The sequence below is a fragment of the Eptatretus burgeri genome, chromosome 4 (assembly GCF_056783735.1).
Source record: "Eptatretus burgeri isolate ZD-2024b chromosome 4, Ebu_testis_v1, whole genome shotgun sequence".
Classification (NCBI taxonomy): domain Eukaryota; kingdom Metazoa; phylum Chordata; class Myxini; order Myxiniformes; family Myxinidae; genus Eptatretus; species Eptatretus burgeri.
This window is the reverse complement of record NC_140964.1, coordinates 88357444-88378709: the sequence shown is the minus strand read 5'-3', so window position 1 is coordinate 88378709 and position 21266 is coordinate 88357444. Positions and strand designations below refer to the sequence as shown.

General features: G+C 42.5%; 1 long non-coding RNA gene and 1 pseudogene across 1 annotated transcript in view; one reads left to right on the top strand and one right to left on the bottom strand.

The window, feature by feature from the left end:
- The window catches only part of LOC147028628 (uncharacterized), a 39626-nt gene extending 29671 nt beyond the window's left edge, over positions 1–9955 (bottom strand). Inside the window, exons 1-2 of the long non-coding RNA XR_015057636.1 lie at positions 9825–9955; positions 8830–8939 (exon numbers count right to left, since the gene is read on the bottom strand). This is a non-coding gene — a long non-coding RNA (uncharacterized LOC147028628). The remainder of the gene's footprint in view (positions 1–8829; positions 8940–9824) is intronic.
- Positions 9956–10861: 906 nt separating this feature from the next.
- LOC147028627 (protein FAM200C-like) lies at positions 10862–16866 on the top strand (annotated as a pseudogene).
- Positions 16867–21266: the final 4400 nt, after the last annotated feature.

Here is a 21266-nt window from a genome sequence, read left to right as displayed (position 1 = left end):
TTTTAAAGTCATGACCCAATTACAGACATTTTAACTTTTTTCACCATAACTTAATTAAGGTTTGTCCGATCAGAATGAAATTGCCTTTTTTAAATAGCACAGAGCAAGGCACATTATGCTTCATTTATGTCATACCCCTTCAAGTTAAAGGTCAAGGTGAAGGTGAAATGGCGGTCTGAAAAAAAAATGCGTTTTTATTTTGTCATTGTCCAATTTTACCAATGTGAAATCTCAAAGACCACTTGGCTTTCCAATGTGTTCTTGCAACCTCACAGTGTACCTGTACTGACGTTGTGTACCTGATATTTGGTTTGTGTGCTTGACCTACTTTTTCGGATTGTGACCTAATTAACAAAAAACACTTTTGATCATAACTTGAATAATTTTCCCATTTTTATGATGTTGAGTTTTATGGATAGATTGAATATGGGGACACATTTTCCTAATTTACACTCTATCCCTAAATGGTGAAGGCCAAGGTCATATGGTGGTCCAAAAAAAAAATGGCCATTATTGGATCTCGGGCCAAGGGTAAGTTGATCGGGTGGGCTGACACTTGGCCACTGCTTTATGATCACAGTTATCTAGTTATTATTATCATTATTATTATTATTATTAGACCAATTTTTGTTAATTATTTTGTGATGTCTATCCTTTTCTGCCATTCAGGTAGTTGGTCAAAGCCATTTGTGAAAGTAGGAAAATATCCTGCACTCAAACTAAACAAGCCAATCACCACTCGGCAATCCAGGGCCACACCATACGTGTACAGGTCTCAAAATCCCTGGAGCGCTTTACCTGGAGCATGGCTCCTCACACCTGTAGCACATGACAACATATATGGCAGTCAGCATGAAATATTGTACCAACAAAAGGTTTTAATATCATATTATAGCACACATCCAATGAAAATAAGGCAATCAGATCTGTGAATCTGTATATCTGTTCTTTATGGGATCCAAAACAGCTTGGCCGACCTCCATCAAATTTTGCAATCATGTTTCGGGTACACAGGGTCGGATCATTGGCATTAAATAAATCCCTTTCCCTCCCCCACGAGTGTGGGGAGACCAATTGTGATTTGCAGAGTGCAAGTGGTTCAACCACTGACCCTGTCTGAGGGGGTATTGAGGGTGGGGAAAAGACCACACCAATTCTGACAAAAAATTTGTTAAGTTAAGGTGTGTATCCAAATTTGTGTAGTTTTGGTAGTACCTATTTAAAAAAAAAATCCCTTTTAAATACCTCGGTTTAAAACCGTCCTGCAGTAATGCCAATTGCGAGTGAAAATAATCATACTTCATATGAAAAGACACCAACTATTTGAATTGTATCTATAAAAACATGCATAGGCTTCTGCTTTCCTCTCCTATGCTTTAGTTCTTGTAATTTTCACCTGTAGACATGGCATAGTGAAAGTCATTCACTGACACCATATTTTGCTCCTGGAGGAAGTGGGTGTTACTATTTTTCTCCCCGAATATACTGTACAGTAAAGTATCTAATACGCTTATTCACTCCGTATTAAATTATGGGAGCTGCGTATTGATAATTATGGGAGCTGCACAATGCATCAGAATAATCAGATTAATTTCCTAATGGGAAAGTACTAAATTTCACAGGAAACCATTTACTATCTTATATGATTCATTATGTCGCATGCGATGTCAAATGGGGCAAAGGCAGCATTATCAATCCTGAATCATCATAATAAAAAAATGCAATTTGGTGTTTGTCTGTCTGTCGGTATTTTTGACTGCGATACATTCGATCGTCACTTATCCAATCTCAACCAAACTTGAAAGGAGGACTAAGGGTTACACGATGGAGGTTGCATGAGTTAATTTGCCCCTCTCCCCAAGTTTGTTTTCCACCTTGGGCAAAATCCGTGTAAAGGTGTATATCTGTATATAGCAAGCTTATCATGCCGTTTTTCCAAGGCTCCTTCTAATAAAAAAGTAATAACAACACCAATGATAATGACATAATATTAATGTTATTACAAATCAATATGAATATGAATAATATCCCCCCCCCTCCCCAAGGGGTTTCTCCTCCTTAAACAAATGCCGTGTTAAGGTAAATAGCTTATTGTGGCATTTTCCCAAGGTCGTTCCCAAAAACCAAATTGATAATAAATAATATTAATGATAATGGCATAATTCATGATAATAATATGAACACGCCACCGTTCGCACATCTTGTGAAGAAGAAGCTGAACATCAATAGCATTTCATCTTCGGAGGGCATTTTTTTCTGTTCAAAATGGTGCATCGGCAATAACGATAAAAGCACAATAATAATAATAATAATAATAATAATAATAATAATAATAATAATAACAACGACATTGCAAAATAATATTATTATTAATAATAATAATATCCACAATAATGATCATGGGAAGAAGAACACTCACCCCCCCCCCCCAACCCAACTCAATTCTCCTGGCCAAGTCCAAAGCATCATTTTCACACATCACAGTGTGAGACAATGTATGATTTAGGTAAACTGACTTTTTTTAAACCCCTTTGGCCGCTCCCGTAGGTAGCATGTTTCTAGTACAAGTGAATTCCTTAATTTTTTGGCATCAAATGTTTTACACAAAAAAGTATTGAAAAATCTAAACTTAAATTATCCTTCAATTGCTTTGAACAGTGCGCATGTAGTGTCGATCGAGGACTTGTGGACATGATAGTGTGTGCCTGTGTATTATTAAATTGAAGGGAAACTTTTTCAATTTTTATTTTCAAACACGCTGCACAGCGACACTGGACACCGAAACATAATTCTTAGTAATTATCTCCACCACCAAAGGTGGACGGAGGTTATGTTTTTACCCCGGTTGAATGTCTATCTGTCTCTCTGGGAGCAGGATATCTCAAAATGTTATGGATGGATTATGACGAAACTTGGTGGACAGGTTGAGTGTATGACAAGGACAAATTGATGATTAGATTTCAGTGAAGATCCATATCCGAAAATTTCAAAGTGATTCTTCACCATTGAGATAAGGCCAAAAACGAAATACAGTATAGCATGATATCTCCAAAAATTATGGACGGATTCAGACAAAACTTAGTGGAAGAATTGGGTAGGTGACAAGAACAAGCTGATTGGATTTTGGTTCAGGTCCGGATCCAGATCTGGCCTATCAGTGGTAGAGAAAACGTAAACTGTTCAGCCTGGTGGAGGTATGCGCTCTACCGACTGCTGTTTGAGTTACAATTGCTGAACTGCATTATTTAAACAAAGCAATTTCCCTTTAATTGTCAAACATTAAATATGAGGGACATTCAAAATGTTTTGCTTACGAGATACCCACAATAGTCAAGACGCGCCAAAGCTGTCTTTTAATTTTTCACTGTACTCGCTGAAGTGCCCATCGACAAAGATTCCCTGCAAATACCATATTCTCTTTCAGCTCCCTTTCACGTCCTCGGATAGTTGCATAATTTAATTATTTTCAAATGAAATTATTTTGTGTGCACATATATCTTCACAATTTAATTCTTGCTCGTTCCCCCCAAAAAAGTCATGAACTCATTTTAATTGATGAAAAATGCAATCCCTGGAGTTTCAGGTCCATACATCCAGTGCCCTCAATAAGTATTCGAACAGTGAAGTAAAATGTGTTATTGTTGCTATATACTCAAGAAATTTGGATTTGAGATCAAAAGATGAAGACGAGGCAAGAGTACAGAAGATCAGCTTTTAATTCTTGGTATTTCTATGCATACATGTTTTACCATTGTAGAACAATAGCACTTTTTAATGTTGTCTCCCCATTTTAGGAAAGCATAAGTATTGAAACAAATGAATGACAGGTGCTTCTTGTTGCATCGATTGTTCACATATAAAAGAGCTGTGAATGTCTACTAGTCTTGGTTTTATCATTTGCTTTTGCCTTGGGAGTCTGCTTTGGAGTCAGTCGGCATAAACCAACATGAAGACCAGAGAACTGTCTATGATAGAAAAGCAAGCAATTTGGAAGCTGAAAGAACAGAATAATTTAATTTGAACCATAGCACGAATATAGGGCCGAGCAAATACAACAATTTATTGGAATATCTTGAAAAACAAAGAAACCACTTGTGTACTTAGCAATAAACAACGGCCAGGTCAGCCAAGGAAAACAAGTGCAGTTGATGACACAAAACTAATCACAGCTGTGAAGAAAACCCCTAAAACAACTGTCAGTGACATCACCAACAACTTCCAGAGTGCAGGGGTGAAAGTATCACAATCTCCTGTTCGCAGAAGACTTCGACAGTAGAATTACAAAGGCTACATACCGCAAGATGCAAACCCCTCATCAGCACCAAAAATAGAAAGGTCAGATTAGAATTTGCCAGGAAGTACAGAGGTGAGCCAGTAGAATTCTGGAACAAAGTTTAATGAACAGATGAGACCAAGATAAACCTTTACCAAAGCAATGGAAAGGTGAAAGAGTGAAGAAAGCAAGGAACTGCATATGATCCAAAGCATACTACCTCCTCTGTGAAGCATGGTGGAGGTAGTGTCATGGCTTGGGCTTGCATGGCTGCTTCTGAAACTAGCTCACTAATCTTTATTGATGACGTACCTAATGATGGCAGCAGCAAAATGAATTCGGAAGTGTACAGAAACATTTTGTCTGCCTATGTACAAAATAATGCCTCCAAACTCATTGGGCGACGCTTCACCATGCAGCAAGACAATGACCCAAAACACACTGCCAACGCAACCAAGGAGTTCATCAGGGGGAAAAAGTGGAAGGGTTGAGACTGGCCAAGTGAATCTCCTGATTTAAATCCGATGAAGCATGCATTTCACTTGCTGAAGAGACTAAAGTAAGAAACCCACCAAAACAACCAACAACTGAAAATGGCTGCAGTAAAGTCTTGTCAAAGCATCTCAAAGGAGGTTACCAAGAGTGTGGTGATGTCAACGGGTCACAGGCTCGATGCAGTTATTGCATGCAAGGGATACGCAACCAAATTCTAACTATGATACTACTTTAATTTACCTTAAGTTCATCTGTTCCAACACTTATGGTGATCTAAAATGGGGGGGGGGGGGGGGACAGAACATAAAAAGTGCAATTGTTCTACAATGGTGAAAACATATGCATAAAAATACCAAGAACTAAAAGCTGACCTGTACTCTTGCCTCATCTTCATCTTTTAATCTCAAATCCAAATTTCTTAGTATAGAGCAATAATATTACATTTAACTTCACTGTTCCAATACTTATGAAGGGCGCTGTACATAATCAAATGGAACACCAAGAAGTGAACAGCAAAGATGGAGTCATCACACACATATACACAATGCCTCAGCTCCATAACATACAGTAAGTACATATCATCAGCAAATTATACATGCCGGCATCGGCACTCCAGTGCTCCGGGTGGGAGTGCCCATCTCGGCCAACCTTCGGTGGGCAATTTAAAGTGGTGATATTTCCACAAAGTGATACTATCTTCTGGAACACACTGTACACCTGAAAACATTGGGAAACACTGTAACCATATTTGGCCTTACTGGACCATACTTTAATGTTTTTGTTCTATAAAATGCAACAAAATATAATTCTCCATAAAGTGATGTTTTCTGCATCACACTGTACACCTGAAAATTATTTATGTGACATACTCTAACCATATTTTGCCTTGCTGGACAACACTAGAATTTTTGTGATGTAAAATGCCAAGTGATCAATTTTGAAGTTTTTGTCAAATATATATCTTGTACATTATTTGCCATCTCTTGAACTATTGTATCTCGTTCACAGAACTTTTTGAACGCTCCATATAACATAGTGAGCTCTTTTACAAAATTAAATATTTTGTGCAACTGCCCCACCTCCTTCTTCAACCTCTTTCTCGCACTCCTCCGCCACCCACCCTCCCTCCGTTCCCAGCACAGGCTTATCTCAAGCATCCTGCTATGGCGCATTAATTGGCTCACCAACCTAACGAAAGTTTCCACGAGACGCGACAGCCAGAGCCACAAATAAGCTCGCGTGGCATGTCACCCCCTCTGGCAGCGCCAATAACTCACCTGCAGGAGAGCGGAGGGACTTTTCCACGGATTGATTGTGCGGTCCCGTTTCCATTGGCTCCGCCGAGCCTGGACTCACCAGTGGCCTGGTGCCGTGGCCGTGCCACATTCCGCCTTCATTATCAAGTGTTTTACAGGCCTGAGGAATCAATTCGGACGTCGATGCGCACAAGGCAAGCGATGTTTAAGGCTTCACGCTTCACAATCGAGCTGAGAACTTGATCCGTGGACATGACAGAGAGAGGATGACGTTAGCCTGGTTATTGCTCAATGCTGCCCAGAATTTATCTTCAATAATGTGAGCTCTTCTGTGAGCCTCAAACTCTGAAAAAAAAATTATGCCATAACTCGAGAAGTGTATGCCTGGTGTTGGCTTAATGGTTAGGGTGGTGGGCTTAGGATCTGAGGATCCTGAGTTCAAATCCCACTCGGCTGTTGAATTAATACCAGGTGGGGTTGACTCTGCCTGTCATCCTTCCGAGGTCGGCAAAATGAGTGCCAGCATGCTGGTATCCTGTGTCGGAGTGGCGACCCGTCCAGAATTGTACCCAATAGCCAAGGAGACTGCTTAGGCAGCACCAATGCTCTGCACAGAGTATGGTCCCAGTGGATGGATGGAGAAGTGTGTTTGTTTGTTTGACTTCTACGCACTCCTGAAGTTCTGGACGCAATGAGTTGAAAATTTATGGTTGTACTCCAGGTGTGCACACGAAGGTTTGAAGCAGTAAAAAAAACATTTCATAGTCCCAGAGCAGAAGTTCAGGGTGGCAGAGCACCCCATTTCTCTCTAAATAAATATGGATGCCATTATAGCTTTCACTAGACTTAATGTAATTATGGTTCGAGCTTTCACTCCGAGTCTGGGAGATCAGAGGTTCGAATCCCAGCCAAGTCATAAAAAAGTCCTTAAAATGGGACGTGCTGCTTCCTTGCTTGAGCTCAACATTTAAAAAGAATAGAGCATGGACAAACAACCAAACATGAGCAATCATATTCATAGTACAGGCTTTGATGGGCTGAATAGCTAACGAACTCCTGTGTGGCTGTGTTGAAGTTCCTGCAAGGACCACCACCCCGAGTAGCAGGGGATAGCAGGGGATACAAGGGAGAATTATCCCCTCATAAGGACGGGTTCTTCACTAGTAAAGACAAACAGCAACATGCCTATTTGGTGTTTTTTTTTCTCCACACAAACCATCATGCAGTTAGAAAGTAAACAGCTTTATGAAGTGATACCATGAAGGTAGGAAAGATCATTGGTGGTTACTTCCTATTGATCACAAAATCAGATTCGGCAACGTGAGGGATTACTATCTGTCTGTCCCAAAGGAATTATGTACTGCAGCTCCAATGGTCCAAATGACCTTCTCGCTGTGATTCACTCACAAGGAAGAGAAGAGTGAAAAGGCTGTGTAATTTTTGCCAAAAATATACTTTATGTCAGCTCAACCGTTTATTACGTACGTGTGTAAAATGAAGAATGGTTATAGCCAACATGTACATATATCTATACTAACAAATGTCTGTATGTGTGTCAGTCTCTCCTCCATAACTCCAAAACCATAAAACTAAGCAACCTGAAACTTTGCATGCATACAAAGGGATGTCCAAGGGTGTGTGTGTGTGTGTGTGTGTGTGTGTGTGTGTGTGTGTGTGTGTGTGTGTGTGTGTGTGTGTGTGTGTGTGTGTGTGTGTGTGTGTGTGTGTGTGTGTGTGTACATATATATATATATATATATATATATATATATATATAAATATATATATATATGTATATATAAATATATATAAACCGTATAACAGGGCCTACTCAGCGGGGAAGACCCTCCCGTGAGCAAGCCCTTGCTGCTCCTATGGTTGGCAGTGAATGCCCCGGAAGCAGTGGGGGAAAAAGTGGCACTTGTATTTGTGGAAGAATTGCGTTACTCATTTGGTGGGTCGCCCAGATAGCTCAGATAGCAGAGTGCTGCTATGGTTTGTCAGGTTTGTAAGAGGACCTGGGTTTGATTCCTCGTCTGGGCCTGTAATTTTTCCACATATATATATATACACACACACACACACACACACACACACACACACACACACACACACACACACACACACACACACACACACACACACACACACACACACACACACACACACGTACACACATATACATTTACACATATTTACAATTGCTTCACAGTTTACATAAATGGAACGAGAGACTTCATGGAACACGATACCCCACATGATGTTCAAGTATATACAGGAAGGCCTTGTCATTCATGAAGGTTACGTTCTTGAAAATCCCTGTGAACCGCAAATCCGCAAACTTAGGGGTTAATGGGGGAAATAGAGTTCGGGACTTCAACTTTAAAATTTGTCCAAACTGTGCCCTTAATTAACATGTTTGTGCATCGTTTTGTGCTATTTGTTTTCATGAATAAGAGAGTTATTAAGAACATCGAATAAAGTTTATTTTCTTGGCTTACTATTATTATTTTCTATGCAGCCTGTCGTTGCTGGTTGCATCAATACTGGGAGTGCACATGTGCCACTGATGCAGTGCCCTCTATTTCCAGTAAGCTGGCACTCAATTTTTGCTGACCTTGTTAGAATGACAGGGTGAGGCAACTCGCCTGGTGTTGTTTAACAACATGCCAGAGGCTTGAATGCAAGACCCTAAGGTCTTAAGCTAGCTCACTTAACCGTTAAGCCAACACCAGGATCACTTTCATGCATTAAGAACATAAAATAAAGTTTATTTTCTTGAGTTATTAACATCATGAAACATACCTTTTATAATCAAGATGATAAACTTGATCCAATAATGCGATGATGATGTTGATGATGGCGACGATAAAGACGAGTTGATCGGTGAGTTCCCATAATCGCCTCCTCTTAACCTTCAAAAACATGCCATTCGTTTCCCTCCAACACTATACTGTATATCAATATATAGCATGGTTCTTGGAAGTATTATAAGGTCAATTTGTTTTATCGTGTTCAAGTATATAATTCAATTTAAATGAAGGTTTAAAGAGGTTTAAAAGTGCATAAATAAAATAAAATTCCGAGTTTTACCCACATTTTCTCAAGAGGCTATGACACCACCCTATCTAACACGTTACATTAGCTGTTCGTAACTGTTGTTTGTGTCCTTTATGACGTCGTTAAAAACAGTAAGTTTTTAATTTGGAATGATCTGCAATTTTGTTTGACTGCCAGCAGGCAGTCAGAGCAAAATATCATCTCGCTCCTCTCTGCGCATACGTGATCGGGTTGAATTCAGAGACAATGTACGGTAAAATGAGAAAACTTGCCTTTCGATTCATGTTCAAAATATAACATTTGATTGAAATAAGCTGTTCATCGGTCGTAAACTGATAAGACGGACTGACATGAACCAATTGCTTAACCCCACTTTTTACTTTACTTGCACAGGGTAATAATTACTACAAACAAGCATAACGTCATAAACTCTTAAACTGTTTACTATGTGGTGATGGGTCTTTCCTCAAAAACATTTCAAACCTTTCACTTCGATAAACATTCAATCATTGGGGTATTTACCATTTTTCTAGATCTCCATGCAGAGATATAGAAACACGAAACAGAACGGCGAACACATCTAAAAGTTAACGTTAACTGTGATATGTGTTCGCCGTTGGGAGATCCTTTTAATGTGTTCAATCTTTCTTCCACTTGGACTGAGCCAGCTGACTACAGCTTAAATTTAAACAAACATACTAACTGTGCTGACATAAGGAAAAGCAAATAACATATCTTACAGTTCCTCTGTTCCACCTTGCTCAACTTGATGCCGTGGAAACCCACGGCCTTCAAAATCACTGGAATCTTCAGCGATGAAGCTGAGTCTCTCAACTTATTGCTTTCACTTCACAAACAAATCGGTGGTCTCTCTGCACACTCTGCCCTTTCTGTGCTATGTCCCCTCCCCCCTTATGTTTCTGCAGGGGGTATTCAGTCTGGCAGGAATCCCCTTCTGGTGAAACTCCTCCTACTCACCTCCAATCATTCATTCCACTTTTTTCTCCCCCAGTGGAACCAACTTTCTCGGTATGTTAATCTCATTCTTCGCTCAGGCCTGGTGTTGGCTTTGTGGTTAAGGTGGTTGGCTTAAGATCCTCGGGTCTTGAGCTCAAGCCCCATGTAGGGCTGTTGAATTAACACCAGGTAAAGTTCACTCAGCCTGTCATCCTCCTGGTGTCAGCAAAATGAGAACCAGTGTACTGGTTACAGGGGCTATGTCCCCTCCCCCACTTGCATCAGTGGCACAGCTGTGCCCCAAAAAAATGATGCAGCCAAGCAGCCACAGGCTTCATATGAATAAATAAAACAAAAATTCTTCTCTCCAGGGCTTCAAGACAGCTGTGCACAATCACAACCATCTCAGGTCATTCCCCTTACACAGCCATGTTTTCTTCCCCCGTTAACTCTCTCCAAGTCTGCCTCTTTCCAGGTGTCCAGTTTTTCCTTCCACTTCTGTGATTGGGAGATTGTGGCTGTGTCCATCTTGTTTACCCCCCCCCCCCCGTGTCTTCCCATTGCTCTCATTCTTCCTCATGCCCCTTTTGCCTCCAAGCCCTCCTCTATTTTGTTCTTCCACTGTGCTGTTTATATGTTCCGCCCACCCCACCCCCATTCTACTGTTCTTTTCGTTCTGTTGCGTCCTCGTACATTCTCTGTTCTAGGTCCTCCACCAGCCTCAACTCTGTATACAAAAATAAAATAAACAGAGCCACAACGGATCTCCTTGCTAAAGTGAAAAGGGCACTTTCCCTGCCGGGCCCTCTTGATTGACGACATGGCGAAAATGCAACCCATGGGGCCAGAATCACTTGGGTGTCATTCCGGTGCTGTATCGACACAGGTATGGCTCCAGGTGAGTGAATCCCCAGCCGTCATTGGTCTGCCTGTTCACTCGTCCAACCACATCCAGCTTTGGTATCAATGCACCAAAGCTGCTCCACATTGTTTAACCTGAACCAGTGTGCTGCAGCAGCTATCTGTGCTCTGTCTTCAAGCTATCATTCAACTTCCTAAACTCTCTCAGAGCCTGTCTATTATCGGAAAATCAGCCAATCAGAAATCGCCATCTGACAACAGGGGCATGGTTTCTCCTCCATCAATCTACAGCATTCTCCAAGCTATTGAGTTACATTTCCGCCACTCGCCAGGGTGTCTCTACCTTCAAGGAAACATACCGCAGGGGGGACACGACATCCATAAACCGGCACCCGATGTTAGGATATGAATCATTTACGATGCTGGTCTCAAAACAATCATTGTTGCTCAGCAGTAATCATTAATCAAAGGTCAAAACATTCAGTTCATCTTGTTCCCAAAGTTGAAAATGAGTAATTCATCCACAACTGTGAATGAATGGCTGACACTTCAAGCATTAAGTCTCGAGACAGTCAACAACTGGTCCAAGCTATGAGTGCAAAAATGGCTGCAATTCCCGGTGGTTTACATTTACTTACAGTTTCTGCACAGTTAGATTCAGACAAAGGACAACACATATGAGATAAACGTTGGAGACGATCCCATACAAAAAACACATGAAGCAAGTCCGAACGATACTAATAAAAGGCAGTGTGTGTGTGTGTGTGTGTGTGTGTGTGTGTGTGTGTGTGTGTGTGTGTGTGTGTGTGTGTGTGTGTGTGTGTGTGTGTGTGTGTGTGTGTCCTTCATAACTTCAAAACGATGAAACCTAGCAGTCTGAAACTTTACATGCATATTAAGAAAACTCCCAGGAAGTGCAAGAGTGAAAATTGGGTGTTTGGGTTAATTAAAACATCCCTTTTGAAGATCATTAACGGCCTTATTTAATGATATCCTTCACCAGGCAATACTCGGCCACCTCGCTGTCTGGGGTCTCAAGGCGTTTCCTGGGAAACCACGCTGGGGTCTGAAGCCGCCATGTTTTTTGGCCTACTCAAACTTACCTCAACTTGGAACAGGCCGCAACTTGGAACAAGCTGTTCATCAAAGCCACGAATCTCTGGATACATTGCAATGCTCATAAACTCCCGGAGACGTCGGCGTTCGTTGTTTTATTTCATTTCCGCACATGCGTTCGCCACGAGTATCTCTTAAACCATAGATTCTTAACCTGGGGGTCGTTTGGGGTTTTTCCAGGGGTCGTAAATAACATATCAATTTGTTGAGACCATTTTTAGGAAGGCTTCATACTTATCGAATCGCACAGACCAAGAAACCTCACACCATTGGTGAAGAGCTCATCAAGCCATGCCTTCTCGAAGCAGCGAAGTTGGTGCTGGGGGAACAGCAGCCAAACAAGTTCAGACAGATTTCCCTTTCGAATGACACAGTCGCAATTCGAATCTCGGATATGAGTAATGATATTCTGCTGCAAGTAGTGAGTGCTGTGAAGAGCAGTCCAGTGTATTCACTGCAACTGGACGAGTCAACAGATGTTGCCTCATGTTCCCAACTGCTAGTCTGCATTCGTTACCTCGACGGAGAAGCCATGAAGGAGGAGTACCTGTTCTCGGAGCCATTGGCCACTACCACTCAGGAAGAAGATGTGTTCAGAATGCTGGAAGCCTTCCTCATCAAACATGAGCTTGGCTGGGAACGACTTGTTGGGGTGTGTACAGATGGGGCACCTTCCATGGTCGGATGCAGATCCGGCTTCAAAGCCTTCATGAAGGATGTCGCTCCCATGTCTCCTTCACCCACTGCATGATACGTAGCCATGCTTTAGCGATGAAGACTCTCCCTCCTGGTCTTCGAGAAGTGCTTTCAGACGTGGTGGAGATTGTGAACCCCATCCGAGGGAGCGCAACAAACTCAAGAATCTTCAAAGCGATGTGTGAAGAAATGGGCGCCGATTTCACTGTTCTGATATTCCACACAGAGGTGCGCTGCCTTTCGTGTGGTGAAGTTCTCAATCGTGCGATTCAACTTCGAGAGGAAGTAGCGCCGTTCTTGGAGAGAGGGTGTACCGAGGAGAATCAGCTTCATGAAAAGATGCAGGATGAACTGTTCGTGATGGAGGTCGCTTACTTGGCCGACTTCTTCGCCGAGGTGAATTCCTTGAACCTGTCACTTCAAGGAAACCTCCCAATGCTACACACGGCTCGTGACAAAGTGGCAGCGTTCAGGAGGAAGATTCACCTTTACCAGAGAAGAGTCCAGGACGGTGACAGGACTATCTTCCCTGAGATGATGACTCTTATCTCTTGGATGCTACGCCAGATGCTGAATGCCACTTCCATGAAGAGATCTCAACCCACCTTCTGTCAATTAGTGAAGCCATCGAACGTTACTTCCCCGGACTGGACGACCGCTCTCATGATGAGTGGATCGTCCGATCCTTTTCCGTTGAAGACGGTGCCATCAGCGATACTGACGTGGCTGCGAAGGTTGAATGTTACCGAATTTGTGAAGATGCGCAGCTCAAGAGTGACTTCATGGAACAAGAGCTTGCCACGTTTTGGCTGAAAGTGAAGGACTGTCCTGTTCTTTCGAAGAGGGCCCTGACCCTATTGGTCCAGTCCCCCTCAACCTATCGCTGTGAGGCTGGATTCTCAACCACGGTAACTCTGAAAATGAAGGCACGCAATAGGCTTGTGAGTGACGCTGACATGAGGTGCTGCCTGCTGAGCATTCGTCCTCGTTTTGATCGCCTGATGGCTGCGAAGCAATTTCAGCCATCCCATTGACTGAGTATTGGCAGACATGTTTTTAATAGATCGGGCTGTTTTTTTTCTTCAATTTTTTGTTTTGGGGGTCACGGTATTGACCAAGAATGTCTGATGGGGTCATGGAGCCAAAAAGGTAAAGAACAACTGTCTTAAACTAAAAAGAATTACAAAATTTAAGCTCCAGAATCGAACTTTCAAGCAGATCCGACTCCAAGTGTTCATTTGTCCAAGTCGGACATATTTGACATTCCAGGTGTCTCCGGGAGGTGTATGTTTAATATGACGGTTCGATGATTGCCAATTGCTTGCCAAGGGAGACGTTTCAAATTGACCGATTTCATTGGATTGCTTGCTTGAATGCTCAAGCGACTTGGCGAGTGCTCTCCAAGCTGCTTGGTTGTTCATTTCAGGAAAAAGTACATGTGCCTTCAATCTCACATTGATTTTAGGTATGTTTCCCCCTTTGTTGGGTCCCGCGGTGCCGTGCGATGGGTGCCTCGGGAGACGTCTCATCCACTGAAAATGAAATGTCCAAGGATCGCTTTGTGCGATCTCCATTTGTAATCCACCTCTCACTTCGACATCGATACACATTACAAAACACAACTAGAGGGGGAGCACTCGGTAGAGTGCAAAACCTCAGCCGCCAATACTGCTCGGTCACTCAAGTGAACCTGATCTCCTATTCATTTAATTTGACGTCAAAAGTGCTCACAGAGTTATAGTTTGCAACTTTCCCTTTTACTTTTAACTTTAACATCCTCAATTCATTAGTCATAACTAGATTCCTTGAGACAGAAATTGATTTTACGTGGGTATATCCACCTGAAGTTCCAAAATCAGCCGCAATTATAATTTTGGCATGTTTTTATGTTGGAAATCACTTATAACATGTAGAAATGCAAAAAAAAAAAAAATCAAAATTTTGTTGAAAAAAAAAGTTGCAAATTTTTTTTTCTCTAACAATTTTTTTTTGGGGCGGGGGGGGGGTGGAAATCACTTAAAACATGTAGAAATGCAAAAAAAAATTCAAATATTTTTTCAAAATGGCCGCCATATCGGCCATATTGGATTTTGGACCAAGTCCAAAATCTAATGGCATGATCCTTGGACCATACCTAACCCCCCACACCAAGTTTCGTCGAAATCCGTCGAGGAGTTTTTCCGTAATATTGTTCACAAATAAACAAACAAACAAACAAACAGAAAGGGGTGAAAACAGTAATCTCCGATCTTCGATGGCAGAGGTTAATCAGGTCCATCCGACCAGGTGTTCGCCATGTTTGTTCTAGCTATGATGGCATAAAGTATAGATTGAGGTTTTGTGTTTTTTTTTTGTATACCTTGGTCGAGGCTCGTATGAGAGCTAACACACAACTCACAGTAAGGAGGCATGAGACAAGAGGGGCGGGAGTGGAAGGGACAAAATAGTGGGGAACAGACACATTAGGTGAACTGTGGAAGGGAGAGGGATGGGGATGGGACGGGGAACATGGCGAAGAGAAGATGGACATTTCGGGGACTTTCAGGAAGGAAAGCAGGAGAAATGAAGGAAGTGGGCTTGGGTGGATTATCGGGGTAGAAAAGATCGAGGATTTGGATGGGGGAAGATAAGAGGTGGTGGTGAACAGCTGTTTTGAAAGCCTGGAGGGAAGAATGGGAAAGAATAGAGTGAGGAAGTTTATTCCAAAGGCGGGAAAAAAGAGGAATGAAAGAGTGAAGATGAGCAGTGATTCGTGATTTTGGTAGTTTTACCAGAAGGGGGTTGTTGGCGGACCTTGAGCGCCCTGTGGAAATGTGGTGGGGACAAATCGCAGAGAGAGCAGGGGGGGCAAGGCTGGAGAGGAGTCGGTAGAAGACAGAAAGACCACCGACCAACCTGCGGTGATTGAGTGAGAGGCCCAAAGACTCAGCTTCATTGCGGGAGATGCCGATGTTCTGTGGCTTGGTACATTTTTCAATTGAATTTCGCTAATTAACCACTTTAAAACCTCTTTCAAAGAACCCTGTTTCAAGAATTCTTTGTGTTTGTCGTTTATATCTACTTGATGTGTGTGTACATTTGCACGTGTTTGTGTGTGTGTGTGTGTGTGTGTGTGTGTGTGTGTGTGTGTGTGTGTGTGTGTGTGTGTGTGTGTGTGTGTGTGTGTCCTTCATAACTTCAAAACGATGAAACCTAGCAGTCTGAAACTTTACATGCATATTAAGAAAACTCCCAGGAAGTGCAAGAGTGAAAATTGGGTGTTTGGGTTAATTAAAACATCCCTTTTGAAGATCATTAACGGCCTTATTTAATGATATCCTTCACCAGGCAATACTCGGCCACCTCGCTGTCTGGGGTCTCAAGGCGTTTCCTGGGAAACCACGCTGGGGTCTGAAGCCGCCATGTTTTTTGGCCTACTCAAACTTACCTCAACTTGGAACAGGACGCAACTTGGAACAAGCTGTTCATCAAAGCCACGAATCTCTGGATACATTGCAATGCTCATAAACTCCCGGAGACGTCGGCGTTCGTTGTTTTATTTCATTTCCGCACATGCGTTCGCCACGAGTATCTCTTAAACCATAGATTCTTAACCTGGGGGTCGTTTGGGGTTTTTCCAGGGGTCGTAAATAACATATCAATTTGTTGAGACCATTTTTAGGAAGGCTTCATACTTATCGAATCGCACAGACCAAGAAACCTCACACCATCGGTGAAGAGCTCATCAAGCCATGCCTTCTCGAAGCAGCGAAGTTGGTGCTGGGGGAACAGCAGCCAAACAAGTTCAGACAGATTTCCCTTTCGAATGACACAGTCGCAATTCGAATCTCGGATATGAGTAATGATATTCTGCTGCAAGTAGTGAGTGCTGTGAAGAGCAGTCCAGTGTATTCACTGCAACTGGACGAGTCAACAGATGTTGCCTCATGTTCCCAACTGCTAGTCTGCATTCGTTACCTCGACGGAGAAGCCATGAAGGAGGAGTACCTGTTCTCGGAGCCATTGGCCACTACCACTCAGGAAGAAGATGTGTTCAGAATGCTGGAAGCCTTCCTCATCAAACATGAGCTTGGCTGGAACGACTTGTTGGGGTGTGTACAGATGGGGCACCTTCCATGGTCGGATGCAGATCCGGCTTCAAAGCCTTCATGAAGGATGTCGCTCCCATGTCTCCTTCACCCACTGCATGATACGTAGCCATGCTTTAGCGATGAAGACTCTCCCTCCTGGTCTTCGAGAAGTGCTTTCAGACGTGGTGGAGATTGTGAACCCCATCCGAGGGAGCGCAACAAACTCAAGAATCTTCAAAGCGATGTGTGAAGAAATGGGCGCCGATTTCACTGTTCTGATATTCCACACAGAGGTGCGCTGCCTTTCGTGTGGTGAAGTTCTCAATCGTGCGATTCAACTTCGAGAGGAAGTAGCGCCGTTCTTGGAGAGAGGGTGTACCGAGGAGAATCAGCTTCATGAAAAGATGCAGGATGAACTGTTCGTGATGGAGGTCGCTTACTTGGCCGACTTCTTCGCCGAGGTGAATTCCTTGAACCTGTCACTTCAAGGAAACCTCCCAATGCTACACACGGCTCGTGACAAAGTGGCAGCGTTCAGGAGGAAGATTCACCTTTACCAGAGAAGAGTCCAGGACGGTGACAGGACTATCTTCCCTGAGATGATGACTCTTATCTCTTGGATGCTACGCCAGATGCTGAATGCCACTTCCATGAAGAGATCTCAACCCACCTTCTGTCAATTAGTGAAGCCATCGAACGTTACTTCCCCGGACTGGACGACCGCTCTCATGATGAGTGGATCGTCCGATCCTTTTCCGTTGAAGACGGTGCCATCAGCGATACTGACGTGGCTGCGAAGGTTGAATGTTACCGAATTTGTGAAGATGCGCAGCTCAAGAGTGACTTCATGGAACAAGAGCTTGCCACGTTTTGGCTGAAAGTGAAGGACTGTCCTGTTCTTTCGAAGAGGGCCCTGACCCTATTGGTCCAGTCCCCCTCAACCTATCGCTGTGAGGCTGGATTCTCAACCACGGTAACTCTGAAAATGAAGGCACGCAATAGGCTTGTGAGTGACGCTGACATGAGGTGCTGCCTGCTGAGCATTCGTCCTCGTTTTGATCGCCTGATGGCTGCGAAGCAATTTCAGCCATCCCATTGACTGAGTATTGGCAGACATGTTTTTAATAGATCGGGCTGTTTTTTTTCTTCAATTTTTTGTTTTGGGGGTCACGGTATTGACCAAGAATGTCTGATGGGGTCATGGAGCCAAAAAGGTAAAGAACAACTGTCTTAAACTAAAAAGAATTACAAAATTTAAGCTCCAGAATCGAACTTTCAAGCAGATCCGACTCCAAGTGTTCATTTGTCCAAGTCGGACATATTTGACATTCCAGGTGTCTCCGGGAGGTGTATGTTTAATATGACGGTTCGATGATTGCCAATTGCTTGCCAAGGGAGACGTTTCAAATTGACCGATTTCATTGGATTGCTTGCTTGAATGCTCAAGCGACTTGGCGAGTGCTCTCCAAGCTGCTTGGTTGTTCATTTCAGGAAAAAGTACATGTGCCTTCAATCTCACATTGATTTTAGGTATGTTTCCCCCTTTGTTGGGTCCCGCGGTGCCGTGCGATGGGTGCCTCGGGAGACGTCTCATCCACTGAAAATGAAATGTCCAAGGATCGCTTTGTGCGATCTCCATTTGTAATCCACCTCTCACTTCGACATCGATACACATTACAAAACACAACTAGAGGGGGAGCACTCGGTAGAGTGCAAAACCTCAGCCGCCAATACTGCTCGGTCACTCAAGTGAACCTGATCTCCTATTCATTTAATTTGACGTCAAAAGTGCTCACAGAGTTATAGTTTGCAACTTTCCCTTTTACTTTTAACTTTAACATCCTCAATTCATTAGTCATAACTAGATTCCTTGAGACAGAAATTGATTTTACGTGGGTATATCCACCTGAAGTTCCAAAATCAGCCGCAATTATAATTTTGGCATGTTTTTTTGTTGGAAATCACTTATAACATGTAGAAATGCAAAAAAAAAAAAAAAAATCAAAATTTTGTTGAAAAAAAAAGTTGCAAATTTTTTTTTCTCTAACAATTTTTTTTTTGGGCGGGGGGGGGGGTGGAAATCACTTAAAACATGTAGAAATGCAAAAAAAAATTCAAATATTTTTTCAAAATGGCCGCCATATCGGCCATATTGGATTTTGGACCAAGTCCAAAATCTAATGGCATGATCCTTGGACCATACCTAACCCCCCACACCAAGTTTCGTCGAAATCCGTCGAGGAGTTTTTCCGTAATATTGTTCACAAATAAACAAACAAACAAACAAACAGAAAGGGGTGAAAACAGTAATCTCCGATCTTCGATGGCAGAGGTTAATCAGGTCCATCCGACCAGGTGTTCGCCATGTTTGTTCTAGCTATGATGGCATAAAGTATAGATTGAGGTTTTGTGTTTTTTTTTTTTGTATACCTTGGTCGAGGCTCGTATGAGAGCTAACACACAACTCACAGTAAGGAGGCATGAGACAAGAGGGGCGGGAGTGGAAGGGACAAAATAGTGGGGAACAGACACATTAGGTGAACTGTGGAAGGGAGAGGGATGGGGATGGGACGGGGAACATGGCGAAGAGAAGATGGACATTTCGGGGACTTTCAGGAAGGAAAGCAGGAGAAATGAAGGAAGTGGGCTTGGGTGGATTATCGGGGGTAGAAAAGATCGAGGATTTGGATGGGGGAAGATAAGAGGTGGTGGTGAACAGCTGTTTTGAAAGCCTGGAGGGAAGAATGGGAAAGAATAGAGTGAGGAAGTTTATTCCAAAGGCGGGAAAAAAGAGGAATGAAAGAGTGAAGATGAGCAGTGATTCGTGATTTTGGTAGTTTTACCAGAAGGGGGTTGTTGGCGGACCTTGAGCGCCCTGTGGAAATGTGATGGCGACAAATCGCAGAGAGAGCAGGGGGGGCAAGGCTGGAGAGGAGTCGGTAGAAGACAGAAAGACCACCGACCAACCTGCGGTGATTGAGTGAGAGGCCCAAAGACTCAGCTTCATTGCGGGAGATGCCGATGTTCTGTGGCTTGGTACATTTTTCAATTGAATTTCGCTAATTAACCACTTTAAAACCTCTTTCAAAGAACCCTGTTTCAAGAATTCTTTGTGTTTGTCGTTTATATCTACTTGATGTGTGTGTACATTTGCACGTGTTTGTGTGTGTGTGTGTGTGTGTGTGTGTGTGTGTGTGTGTGTGTGTGTGTGTGTGTGTGTGTGTGTGTGTGTGTGTATAAACTGTATTACCACAATGGCATTTGACACCGGTGTGTGTGTGTATGTGTGTGCTCTTGATTATATTGGTCGTTGGTTGATATCTTCATATACAAATTTCAGAAAGTGGAACGGAGCCCTCCCAGGTCTCAAAGTATCCACCTCCATGTGAATGTGTGTTTGTGTTTGAAAAAGATCCGGATCTTCACGAAAACATGCACATGTTTCTTCTGTTATACAAATACATCAGTTTACCAATGTTCACGATAAAATGACTGTTTCCAGGGTGGTCCAAAAGCACCTCGTAGATTTGTGAATTTTAAATTGCTTTAAAAAAAAAAATCTAATTTCATGACTTTCGATGTTTCTTCATTATTTTATTCGATTAAATGAATAAACATGCCTAACAGAGGTAGAGGATCTTACCTTTTAGAACAGAGGTAGAGAATCTCACATTGAGGAAAAGTGGACCATTGAAAAGCGTATAAGTGTTCCCAACCTGATTTCCATCTATGTGATGTGAAATATGGAGTTAAAAACATTCCCCGTATTTTGCGTGACCTTTGTAATCCAGTCGACCTAATTGTAATGGACGAACACAGTTTTGCGCAATTAACGAAGACCTTTGTACTCTTATTTGCGGATCTGTCACGGATAGTTCCCAGGAATGTGTTTTTGGTTGAAAGGACACATATTGAGCAGCTCTATTAAGTCAATCACTCCATTTCAATAATACCATGCACAAAATGAACATTTCACAAATGTTCTCAGTACTTTCACTTTTACACCACTCGATACATTTCAGGATATTAATTTCAGGTGTGCAGAGCTGGAAAAGTGCGTTTCGATGTCCACAATATCGTCCTTACAGTGAAGAAAGGCTCCATTGTACAATCATACATAATTATGTGTTCACAAGCTGATTTAACGTGATTATGGAAGTGTAAACGTGATGACGTGTCTCAAAGCTTATCTCAAAGCCATGAAGGTCACATTGAATGTCATTCTACTCTTTTTCTATTTGGAGTCTGCACGACTTGGCTCATTGGATAATGAAAAGCATCTCAAGATGCGACCACAACACGAACATATTGATGAAAGGTTAAAAACTACCCTCATACCACACTGGCCAAATCACAGCCATCAACAAATTCCAAAGACGCTGACAGACATTTTTTAATTTGAAAAATTTTACCCTTCTATGACTACTTCCCGGGGTTCCTCAAATGGATATCCTGCCCTTTGGAGGATAAGTTAGGCAGGTT